Source organism: Macaca nemestrina, chromosome 5, assembly GCF_043159975.1.
Source record: "Macaca nemestrina isolate mMacNem1 chromosome 5, mMacNem.hap1, whole genome shotgun sequence".
NCBI classification, from domain to species: domain Eukaryota; kingdom Metazoa; phylum Chordata; class Mammalia; order Primates; family Cercopithecidae; genus Macaca; species Macaca nemestrina.
The window spans coordinates 44,223,147-44,236,179 of NC_092129.1; the positions used below are offsets into that span (position 1 = coordinate 44,223,147).

A 13,033-nucleotide genomic window follows, 5' to 3' on the forward strand; every position below is an offset into this window, starting at 1 on the left:
GGCGTGAACCCGGGAGGCGGAGCTTGCAGTGAGCTGAGATCCGGCCACTGCACTCCAGCCTGGGTGACAGAGCGAGACTCCGTCTCAAAAAAAAAAAAAAAAAAAAAAAAAAGAATTCAGAGGTTGCACTTCCATGTGGGAGTCCCCAAGGTGTGAACCATACAATCGGGAGTAAAGAATAAGTCACTTAGAAGAAAGAGAACCGGGTGGATGAGCAGAGACAGATTACAAGGGTCCTACCACATACTCCTGCTGCTGCTGGCAGAGAATTGTCTCTGGACCTGCACAATCTGCTTGTCCAGTTTCGTGCTCAGAAAGGTCTGGCCCTACCACAGTGCTTGTTCGTATTTCTGTGAGGTTCCCTCTCCAGTGTGTATTCTTACAACCACCACTTCTTCCTCATTTCTTGCAGTAACTGGAAGAACCTAACACAGACACCTGTAGGGCAGGGCTCCTTGTTTTCTGACTTGCTGGCTCTGACCACAGGTAGAGCATTCAGGTGTCCAAGTATCTGGGTCACTCTTTCTCCACATTCATGGAACATTTTCATTTGTATAGCAATGTCTTTAGATAGTCAGCAATCAGATCCCTACACCTTAATACTTAAGGAAATATTTAAATTGGAGTGCCATAATTTAGGGCTTACGGATACCAAGGAAACGCTGGATGGTTTTTAGGGGGTTCTAGAAACCCGTGTAACTGTTTGCAGTGAAAATGTGTGTGTACATGTGGGGGGGGGTTGCATTCATCTCGTTAGAGGTCCCATAACTTTAACCAGTTTCTCAGAGAACTCTGTAACCCTCCATCCCCCTGAAACTGAAGATCACTAGTTTGTGTGGTACGAGCTCAGACTTTATAGAATCAGACCTGTGACTGATATCCCAGTTGTACCACTTACCAGCTGGGTAGCCTTGTATGTTTACTTTACCTCTCTACAGCGTATGTTATTTATGTATGAAATGAGTCTAATACTCATAGTAATCACCCATAGGAGTTTTATAAGGATTAAGGGAGATAACCCACATAATGTGTTTAGCACAGCACCTGGCATACAGCAAGTTCTTAGTGATGGTAGATATTACATTTTTGTTATAGTTAATAAATGTAAATGTGACCAATTCTTCACTGTCATGTGTTTTCAAATTCTGAATATTTATGTTTTATTGTAGAGGGTGTATTTTTTGTCAGAGAATTATAAGACTAGAGGGAAAGACTAGTAACCAAATATAATTTTTCAAAAGTATAAATTTTATTCTCTAACAAGGCACATCAGAAAATACTGTGAAAATTTACTCATATTTTATAAAATTTATAAACATATACTGATGAGCTAAATGTATCTATTTTGTACTGATGAACATGATTTTATATATTATCATAATCATTAATAAAAATTAGATGAATTTAAAAGTCAGTTGCTTGGAGGTTAGTAAAATATTGAAATGACTGAAGTTGAAGATTTGTTACCACTTAACATACACTTATTTAATACCAAATGTTTCACTGTGGAGGAATAGCTGAGAAACCAAATGTATTGACTAGAGTTTATATGAATGTTTCAATATAGCTGCTCTTGCTTGATTATGTATTTAAAAATTTTGTTTTTATTATTTTTTATTTGTAAAATAGAGACAGGGTCTCATCATGTTGCCCAGGCTGGTCTTGAACTCCTGGGCTCAAACGATCCTCCTGCCTCTGCCTTCCAAAGTGGCATGAGCCACTGTGCCTGGCCAATTATATTTTTTTAATGCCTAGTAAAAATCCATTATAAGGTACATTTTTTGCATTACCAATTAACTTGCATGGGAAAATGTGTGATCCACAGCAGGGCAAGACTTCGACCAGCTAGTTTAGAATAAAAGCAGATACAGTCAAATGAATCTTACTGGAACAAATAGGAAAGATATTATTACGATATTCTGCATCCAAATGGCAAGAGATGACACCATTTTCTGAATTTACTTCAAATAAATATCCTGCAATGGAATCAGCCTCCCCAGGGACCTCTCTGGACTCTGAGAAGTGATTAAAGGGACTGTGTGGCAGTCATGGGCATGCAAGCAGCTGTGGCCATCGAGCTGGTTCTAACAGGTCAGTCCTGATGAGAACTCCATGGTGGAGAAAATAAATCCTCTAAATTCCTGATGGGAGGCCTTTGACTTTTAATGTGACAAGTGATTAGTCAGGTGTATGTGAATAATCATTATATGGGAAACAACACCAGCAAAACAAAACCCAACCCAACTCACAAATGCAAAAAATGTCATGTTTTCAAAATAATGATGTCCAGCCTGCCTTTTGCAAAGGGAAGAAGCACAGGAGTGGGTTTTACCAAGACAACACAGTGTTCTTATTCCACCAAGTGGAAGAAATAAAAGTAAGGAATTTTCTGGCCCACATCCAATCACTCAACCTCTGTTGACTGGGTCCAGATCTGCAGATGCCTCAGGCCACAGAGGTATTTGGCTGGACTCCATGTCTGTGTAGAAGGACAAAAGTCTTGCTATTTGCAGATTGTGTGGGTAGCAGGAGTTATGTCAATGATGATGATGGTGATGATGATCATGATCATGATGCTTTTAGTTGAGTGTTCTCTGACTTTTTGATAGCTATTTGCACATAATTTTTAATCTAAGGATCTCAGGTAGATCTGGTAGTGGGGTTTCCAGGGGCTGTCTTGTCTCTGAGAGAATGCCCTTGGTGTCAGTTGCCTCCACCTGCCCTGGGCCATGCCCAAGCTGAAGGCCAGTGGCCAGCATTTTGCTTAGGTGCGAGGCTGTTGCATAGCAATTTTCTGTTCAAACATGCTGAGAACGGATTCTGATCCTTTTTCCAATCTTCTTGAAGACAGTCCCCATGTAGGACACTGTATTAGCGCAGTGCCCAGCCATCCTGACTAGCTAGATAGGTTCTCTGTACATGCTTGGCTGCTGCTTCTTGTCAATGAATACATGAATGACTCCTTCATGCAAAGAGCAGCTTGCTACTTTTATCTTTCTCTCTTTTTTTTTTGTTGGGGGGAGGGGAACAGAGAGGATTAGGAATTTGGAAAACTCCTTAGTACATTACTGGTAGTTGCTTTTTATTCAATAGAAGACATGATCATTAGTGTAATTTCAAATAGTTCCCAGCTCCAATCCTTCCTTTCTGTCTTGTTTCTATAAGGATCTCCCATTTAGTTGACTTCTCCATTCCCAAATTTAGATGTGAGAATGAGTCCCTTAAGCAAGTCTTCCGGAAATTCCGGAACCTTAAGATTTGGTGCCAAGCCTAGGATTAAATTGTGTTTAGAATGATTATAGCTGTTGTTCCTACAAACTCATTTCATGGAGAGAAATGGAGATGTCTGTTGTGTGACTTTGTACTGGGTCATCTTAGTTAAACTCCATTTCTCGTAATCACTTTCGTTGTGGCTCCAGGTTACCTTTAGGCACGAAAAAGATTTGAACAAGATCTGGAAGAAGAAAGTGAAGCAGCAGCCATATTTTGCCCACTGAAGGTGGATATAGAACTGTAGGTGCAATGGCAGATCATGCACACTGATGATGATCATGAGCTCACATTGTGGACCACTAAGACCACAGCTCCTCCAGCAACCACGGATGGACCACAGCTCCTCCAGCAACCACGAATGGACCACAGCTCCTCCAGCAACCATGGATAGACCACAGATCCTCCAGCAACCATGGATCTTCCTTTGGCTTCTCTGAGTCTCTAGCCTGATATATGCACAGCTCCGTGATACAGTGTGTTGGCTTTACCATGCAGATGTCCTCATCACTGATGCTGAAGGGGATGAAAGACAGATGTGAATTCCAATTTGTTCTCATGGGTTCCATTTAATTCTCTCCCTCTCTTTCTCTTTTTTCTGTTTTTTCCTAATAAGGAGTCTTGTTCTGTTGCCCAGGCTGGAGTGCAGTGATGTGATTTCAGCTCACTAAAACCTCTGCCTCCCGGGTTCAAGTGATTCTCGTGCCTCAGCCTCCTAAGTAACTGGGATTACAGGTGCATGCCACCATGCCAGGCTAATTTTTGTATTTTTAATAGAGATGGGGTTTCACCATGTTGGCCAGGCTGGCCTCGAACTCCCGACCTCAAGTGATCCACCCGCCTTGGCCTCCCAAAGTGCTGGGATTACAGGCATGAGCCACCGCATTTGGCCCAGTTTATTCTCTTAAGCTCTGGTTTGTCCTTGCACTCCCGCACTGACAACCAGCTTTCCTTCCTCTTGGCTCAGGTCCACAGCCACTCCATGCCCATACCAGTCACAGAAGCCACAGCCTTATGTAGACTTTTCCACTAGCTCCCATACTAGTGCTAAGACTTGAATCCCTATTTTACATTGCTCACAGTGGTTCTGCTTCTCTCATTGAACCTTGATTGATACACCCATTCTTATCCTAAATGAATACCAGCATCCCTTTTAAAATGGTGGCCCTGGTGTTCAGCTGTTCTTTATACTCTCTTGGAGACCACCAACTCTGGGGGGGGGAAGGCATGAAGATCCTTTTCTGTATTTCATCTGGTATGTTAGCTGAACTTGTAAACTTGAACTTGTTTCATGTAACTCAAGTATACTATCCACAGGAGAGAAGTAGCGAAGGTTTATAGGGAAAAAAAATAGACAATCCATTGCCATCAAAGAGACTGAATGGGGAGGGCAAGCATACACACAGGTGCAAATATTAAAGGACTGATTAAACACCTGAAGGCATAGGCGAGATGAGGAAAAGATGAGGGGAAGGTGGAGGAAACAAAGGTAAACACAAGTTATGAGTACAATAAATGTTTGTTGAATGAATGCATGAGAGGTGTTTTGACATTTTAATAAAAAGCAAATATAACAAGAATATAATATTATTTTTTAATCTCCCACTTTCATAATACCCCAATAAAACTATTTTAATTTTCAGCTATTATTCTTCATCTCTGTATACATTCATCAAATACTCAGAATTGCAGTGCAACAGCTTTTTGTAGTTTCTTTGTTTTGCCCCAATTATTTTTTCATATATATATTTTTTTCCATTGACCTGGGAAGCTATGATGACTTTTAAGGACATTTTAAACCTCTGTTCAAAAAGGTTTTATGTTTTCCACTTCAACTCCTGCTTAGAATGTTTAGTTCTGAGAGGGATCTGAGCTGTTTTGGAAATCAGTCTAACAAACGATTGCAAAAGCAGTGTGTAGCCAAGGTGAGTCGTAAAAAGTAAGAGCTGTTGCTAAGGGAACCACTAGAGAAATGGTGAGGGTATAAACTTTGCTATCATATTTAAATTTCTTGCCAGCGTTCTTGTTTATTGTACTTGAAAATTTAAACAGCTCCAGTTAAGACAGAAATGTCCTGGGGTGATGGACGTGGTCTGGCAGAGGCCATTGTCACAGAAGATAGTGCAGGCTGCTGGAAGGAAGGGAAGGAAGCTGTTCCTGCCCGCAGACCAAGAAGAGCACTTTCTCGACCCAGGAATCTGTGAATTTGAATGAGATTTTAGTTTACAATTGGGAAAAATCACCTTTGTGTGGCTGCCCAGGTCCCTCTCTACCTGGGTGCAAGTGTTTTGTTAAGGTGGCTGGGCACAACTTTTATGTATACACACACACACACACACACGCATAGGAACACAATTAAATGCAACCTCCAGTACCTTCAATTGGTACAAATGGAGCTGCATTGATTGGTTTGTGAGTGAGGTGACAAAATTTCTCACTCTTGGCCTTCACCTCACCCTTACTTCCAACTCTACTTCTTTACTGCTGCGGTCCCTGAGGCCCATGTGGCTATCAGAAAAATAGCTTGAAAAATGTTAGTTTAGGACCACTTTTATTCACACTTATGAGGACATTGGAAGCTTTAATTTGTGAATCAGAGATTTTGCATTTCTTTTTCCTTTTCATTAATCTCTTGGTAATAATAAAGATACTATAAGAGCAGGCTGGGTGCATTGGCTCACGCCTGTAATCCCAGCACTTTGGGAGGCTGAGGCGGGCAGATCACGAGGTCAGGAGATCGAGACCATCCTGGTGGTGAAACTCTGTCTCTACTAAAATTACAAAAAAACAGCCGGGCGTGGTGGCTGGCACCTGTGGTCCCAGCTACTCAGAAGGCTGAGGCAGGAGAATGGCATAAACCCGGGAGGCAGAGCTTGCAGTGAGCCGAGATTGCTCCACTGCACTCCAGCCTGGGTGACAGAGCGAGACTCCATCTCAAAAAAAAAAAAAAAAAAAAAAAAAAAAAAAGATACTACAAGAGCAAAATTTTCCATCATTCCTGTAATGTGCCAGGCATCGTGCTAAGCACTTTACAGATAGCAGTTCATTTGATCTTTCCAACAACCCTATGTGGAAGGTTCTACTGTAATTCATGGATTCTAAAACATTTTTCTCTCACATTTTAGCATTTGTGAACTTAGAATGTATCTTACTTTTGATGGTGTGACATAGTTTAATGGGAAGCATTTTAAAATTTCTTAATGAACCATAACATAATGGTGTGTTTTAAATGACGGCTTAGATTCCATGAAATGCCATCTTAATATTTCCATTTTACAAACGGAGAATGAAGGCACTGAGAGGTTCAGTAACTTGCCCAATAATACACCTTGGCATCCTGGCTCAGCAGTATGCTCCTTTCCAGGCATTTGGCCTGGGATTTCCCCTGTTTCTCTCTGAATTGACATTGAGGGTTGCTCCCTGGGCCTCAGAGGTCCCATGCAGTTCTGACACTGGATTTCATCCATTAGGTGGAGGGCTTCCTGCAGGCAGACACCCCTGGCAGGGTTAACACATCAAGCATTTTTCACTCAATTGTTAACACTGCTGGAATTTGCTTATTATATTGCTTTTCCAAATGACAACCAATTCCAGAACAGTCCTTTGGAGATGAGGCACAGCTGAAGTTTTGATAAGGGAAAAGACTGGAAGGATCGATGGTGTGCTAGAACTCATTTCAACTGGCTTGGAAGAGCTCTTGCCAGCTGGTTGTTTGAAATCATTCTGCCAATAAAATTGACCATAGTGGAACTATTTACATCATAGAAACGGTCAAACATCATGAATCAAGACTTTTTTGTTTGTCTGTTCTTTTAGCTTAGAAACAATTTTTTTGGAGGGGATACCCATCCAATGTCTGTCCTTTCTAGAGAGCAGATTCGGAAGCACATCACTAGACAGATGCTCAACCATCTGATTCCCACAGAAAACCTCATTGGTCAAAACACAATGGTGGGAGGAAAGCAGGCAGAGTCAGTGTGAGAAAATGAGCAGAATCCGAAGTTTTCAAAATAGTCTTAATGTCAAATAATTTCAATATTATTACAGTTAGATCTTGTGCGTGTGTGTATATGTTAATTTAATTCATGTTATCATCTTAATGTCATTATAGATAGGCGAACATTGACACATACGTTATCCATATGTGTGGTGCTGTAGAGAAATAAAAATTATCCAAGGAGCGGCCAGGTGCAGTGACTCACGCCTGTAATCCCAGCACTTTGGGAGGCCATACGTAGCAGGCAGATAACAAGGTCAAGAGATTGAGACCATTCTGGCCAACATGGTTAAACCCTGTCTCTACTAAAAATACAAGAATTAGCCAGGTGTGGTGGCAGACACCTGTAGTCCCAGCTACTCAGGAGGCTGAGGCAAGAGAATCGCTTGAACCCGCGAGGCAGAGGTTGCAGTGAGCCGAGATGGCACCACTGCACTACAGCCTGGTGACAGAGCGAGACTCCATCTCAAAAAACAAAACAAAACAAAACAAAATTAGCCAAGGAGAGAGCACTGCTCACTTTTAATCTTGTCCTCCTTGCTAAGAGAAGGAAAGGCTAGCGAGCTATATGCCAACGGCAGTGAGTGGCCAACGGAGCTTCCAGGATCATCTAAGTGTAGCCCAGAAACAATAAATATTAGATCTTAGAGGGCAGTGATCACCATGTAAAAAGTGATAAGTGTATGTTCATTGCTGAGTTGAGCAATTATGGGAGTTCTCATACAGTCACATCTCTTCCATATGAATTATTTTGTTATTTTTTTTCCTCTTTGGTAATTCTCAGTAAAACCCACGAAACGAAAAGAGCTGTAGGCTTATCATGAGAAGGAGGAAGGAAGTGAGCAGAAGCACAGGCGGCCTCACTCTCCTCAGCCTGAAGACAGAAAACCCCAGGGAACAGAATGGATTGTGGCAAGGTTAGAAAGAGACCCAAAGCGACCTGAGATCTCAGGTGTTTGGCAAAGAGGAAAGGAAGAGCCTGGAAATAGGCTGGGGTTTGAGGAGAAGTTGTCGGGGCGAAGAGTGAGGGGAGGGAGCTTGGGTCCTCAAACAGGAGCTCTTTGGTCATCTTGGGGCCACAGAAGTCACAAGACACTGTTGGGTATTGATGGTAGGAAAACAAGACAAGGACGGGTGACCCCAAAAGCTGACTGGGAGAAGGGGTAGGGGTTATGGTTGCCTTACAAACAGCAAAGGGCCTGCCCATGTCTCATTTTCAAATTGGGCTATTTTAGAAAGAAATATCTTTGTGATTCTCTTCTGTTTAGAGCTGCCAAGGATTTAGTTCAAGAAAGGTATCTTTATGGATGTTAGGATGGAAATGTTAGCAGTTGGGCTCTTGGCTAGCTCAGAAGGAGGGGCTTGGCTTTTTAGGGTATAATGTGAGGCTGGACAGCAGCTTCTGAAATAGCCTTCCCTGATACCTGCCCCCACTCACGGAGAAGGGCTGCTCACAATTTATTAACAAATATGGCTCTTATTAATAATTCTTTGAGCTAGCAGAGCAATCCTAGCTGATTGAAAATAATTACCAACCTCTCCAGTTGATTAAACAGCACATTTGGATTTTCATTTATATCATCATTTTGATTGAATGATGTGTGTGTACGTGGGGCTGTGTGTTAACAAGGTGTCTCTTAAAAGTAATAATAAGTACTCAATGAGAAAGAGTTGCATATTGCTCAGTATAAAAGCAAAAACAAGAAGTCTAAGGCAGGTGAGCAAAAGAACAAAACCGGGACCTAAAATAAATTATGAAAGACAGACTGTGACAGAGATAAAGTTTCATGGGACGCAAGTGATAAACACATAGAAAAATACTTATGACGTTCCAAGCATAGCATCAGAGGATTGAAAATTCTGGTCAGCATCAACAAACAAGCAGTATAATTAATCTGGAACAGAAAGAATACCACAGATGTTTAAAATTATTTTTTTTTCTACTGACTCAGTCTCCTGCATACTTACAAATTGAAGCATGTAGATTAATAGCTCCTGAGGTTGACGCCCAACGGGCCCAGCTCCAGGACTGTGTTTGCACTCAATGACATCTTCTTGGATTCACACTGTTTCCCCTAATCAGAATATAGAATAATTAAAGCCTAAACTCGTTTTGTCTCACAGTGGTCACCCAAGTGTGTTCTGTTAGAGATTCACTCAACAAGCATAACAAACAAAAACTCCACCAGAAACTGCTGCATCTCACAGAAGGGGTGCAGGCTGCTCTTCTTTGCTCACATAACTTAGTTTGGAGCAGCCTCATTCACAACACGATAGTGCTAACTTGCTTCCACCTGGTTCATTTGAATTCGGATTTTGCTGCAGGTCTCCATCTGGTTTAGTTCCACAAACTTTAAATGCTAGAGAAAAGATTATGCAAATGTGGAAGTTCATAACACCCTGAGGCCATTTTATTTCACAACCTTGAGGAGTAGGCAAATGTTTTCCTGGAGAGGTAAACCAAGTCACCAAGCTGTTCTGTTGATGGCTTAACATTTCCTATCAAGTCAGAGGCAAAACAAACATGAAAATCTTGGCCAGAATTGAAAATTCAGCAGGTTTGTTAGAGCACTGCCCTCTCTTAAGCTGGCTTTTTGTTTTTTACCTGCAGTGCTGGTTAAACATGAAATTTTTCTGAAAGGGCAGGGAAAGGCAGAGTGGTCCATATGGATTGGAAAGAGCCGGCTCTGCTGAGGAAGGCCTCATCTCAGACCCGGCAGCTCTTCCTTTAAAGAGTGCTGGCTTCTCGGGCATGGTGGCTCATGCCTGTAATCCCAGCACTTTGGGAGGCTGAGGCGGGCGGATCACCTGAGGTCAGGAGTTCAAGACCAGCGTGACCAACATGGAGAAACCCCGTCTCTACTAAAAATACAAAATTAGCCGGGTGTGGTGGCACATGCCTGTCATCCCAGCTACTTGGGAGGCTGAGGCAGGAGAATTGCTTGAACCCAGGAGGCAGAGGTTGTGATGAACCGACATCACGCCATTGCACTCCAGTCTGGGCAACAAGAGCGAAACTCCGTCTCAAAAAAAAAAAAAAAAAAAAAAGTGCTGGCTCATGGAGCTCCAGGGTACCCTCACCATGGATTGTGCAGATCTCTGAGTGTCCCAAGTCAGAAACATGGCCACCCCACCAGGCCCTTGTTAACCTGGATAATTCACCCCTCGCCTCTCGTTGGACCCACCAAGTCTCATATGGGGTTGACACAGGCATCAGCCATCTCACAAACACTGAAATTAGATATAATTTACCAAACTGTGAGGTCCTGGATAAGGCCTTATATTCCTTTGCTATGAGTTTGATCAGGAGCAAAATCCTTAGATCTCTTTCTGTTTGAACTGTTATAGAAAAAAATATCTTTGTGATTCTCTTTTGTTCAGAGCTGCCAAGGATTCAGCTCAAGAAGGATATCTTTATGGGTCTTCAGGAGATTTTGGCAGTCAGGCTCTTGGCTAACTCAGAAGGAGGATCTTGGCTATTTTACTAAATAGGTTAGTCAAATAGAATACGGAGAGAAGACATGAAACTGTACTAAAAAGACAATGTTCTCTGCTCTAAAAATTGTGTATTCACAATTTAAATGTTATTTTAACTTAGAAATGCATTTTGTCCACATTTGCGTTCAAGATGCAAAAGGTATTCTGACATATATACTTACACACACAAAGAAAAAAGTACTCAAAGAGAGGCTGAGAAGTCATCTGTCCACTTAGTAACCAGAATAGAAATAGAAATAGAGAGCAGGTACAAAAATAATTTCTCAGAGTCTTTGGCCTACAAAAGATATATTTGGTTGTGCCATGCGAACTAGCCCTTCCCCCGTTGCCTGTATATCCCATCTTAATAATTCCCATCTCCTTTTATTCTTCCCCAAGTCACTAGGCTAAGAGAATGTTTCTAATTATCACTAACAAACCCACTTAGGTTATGTTTACATAACAATAAGAAAATGTTTCAGGGAGGAATTAACTATTGCACTGGGGCGTAGGCATTAATTTCTTCATGTAAGATCCAGTTCTTCTTTACTGAATGTTTCATCAAATGTTTATCTCAAACCAGTAGGCTTAGCCTGGTTAAGGGGTGTTTTCCACATAAAAGCCTCCTGATTGGACAAAAACTGGCCTCACCCAGGGTGTCCTAAGACGGTCTTATCTTTTAACACACTTTCTGACTCCTTTTAGACAAAAGAAGGAAACTAAAACAAAATTGGGGCTAACAATCTGGTTAGGAAGATAGGACATTAGTATTAAACCAGGGACAGATATGCTTGTGAAAATGAAAGAAATGTAAAGGAGAGAATCATTCAATTTCATAACAGAGCTGGAAGGACTTAAAACTAATCTAATCTTCCTTATTCTACAGATGTGGAAACAGAGAACCACGCAGAGCAAAGCGACTGACCACATTTTTTTTCTTTCTTTCTTTTTTTTTTTTTTTTTTGAGATGGAGTCTCGCTCTGTTGCCCAGGCTGGAGTGCAGTTGAGTGATCTCAGCTCATTGCAACTTCTGCCTCCTGGGTTCAAGCAATTCTTCTGCCTCAGCCTCTCAAGTAGCTGGTACTACAGGCGCCTGCCATTATACCAGGCTAATTTTTGCATTTTTAGTCGAGGTGGGGTTTCACCATGTTGGCCAGGCTGGTCTCGAATGCCTGACCTCTTGACTGATCACATTTTCTAAAAGCACTGGCCTATGGTTCAAGAGCTAATGTAAACATTTCAAGGCAGATTTTTCTAGATATGCTAGGAAAAAAAAAAAAACTCATCCAATATTCTCTTTTATTCAAAAATCCAATCATTCATATTACAGTCTTTTCAAATATTTCTCCCAAATTTCTCATGCTGATGTTCAGGCCAGGTCTAATTTTTGGTAAACTGCCTTAGGTGGGCAAATATTCCAAGGGAAGGACCTAGAGTCTGCCCCTGAGTAGAGGGAACCATACCTGCAGCCCCTGGGTAGAGGGAACCATACCTGCAACTAGAGATAAACCACTACAGCTGCCAACGTAGGCCTTTGTACTTAGTAATTTGCCCATGACTTGTAGCTAAGGCTTCTTTAGCACACAGGAGACAGAATTCTAATCAGGACTATGTTTTCTGGATTTACTATACCCCAGCTCAGTCTGAGGGACAGAGAGGAGTGGTTTTGTTTTGATCACTTTCATTTGTGGTAGTCTATGCCTGCCTCTTGCTCTTTCAACAAATCCATAAGATTCCTTATTCTCCTCTTTCCTCTTTTTTAAAATCTTAATTTCTGAGTCATTTCAAGTTTGCTGTTTTTCGATTTTCTGCTCCACCCATCCTTCACCTTAATCCTCTAATCCCATTCAAGCAAAGTAGTAAGTTCTTTTTCTTCTTTGTTTTCTCCCCGTAGTTTTCTACTTTTTAGTTTTTTTAAAATATCTTGGGAAGTTTACCCCTTTTGCCAAATGTGAATTATGCTCATGGACATTTAAGAATTCATCTTCTAGTTTTGATGAGGCTAAAAGACTATGGTTTCTTTCACTTTGTTTTTTTTTTTAATCACTAAACTTCTTGAAAGAAGTCTACACTTGGTCTATACTTAGTGTCTTTACATCTCATTAATTCCTCAACCCAATACTGTCTGGCTTCCACCAACATTACTCAATTAAAAATACTCTCTGACCAGCATCCTCCCAAGTGGCCAGTTCAATGGCCTCGCTTTCTCTTGTTATCCTACTTGACATTTATGCAACATTTGACACGGTTGACCAGTCCCTCCTTATTGAAACGCTCTTCTTTCTCCGC

General features: G+C 41.5%; 1 long non-coding RNA gene across 2 annotated transcripts in view; it reads right to left on the minus strand.

Annotated features, from left to right (window-relative positions):
• Positions 1 to 1,722: 1,722 nt before the first annotated feature.
• Positions 1,723 to 13,033, minus strand: part of LOC105465725 (uncharacterized) — a 38,880-nt gene continuing 27,569 nt past the window's right edge. The window contains exons 4-5 of one of the 2 annotated variants that reach the window (XR_977750.3): positions 9,236 to 9,342; positions 1,723 to 3,786 (exon numbers count right to left, since the gene is read on the minus strand). This is a non-coding gene — a long non-coding RNA (uncharacterized lncRNA). Of the gene's footprint in view, positions 3,787 to 4,982; positions 5,469 to 9,235; positions 9,343 to 13,033 lie in introns of those variants that run through there. The other variant, XR_977751.3, reaches the window with a different exon arrangement.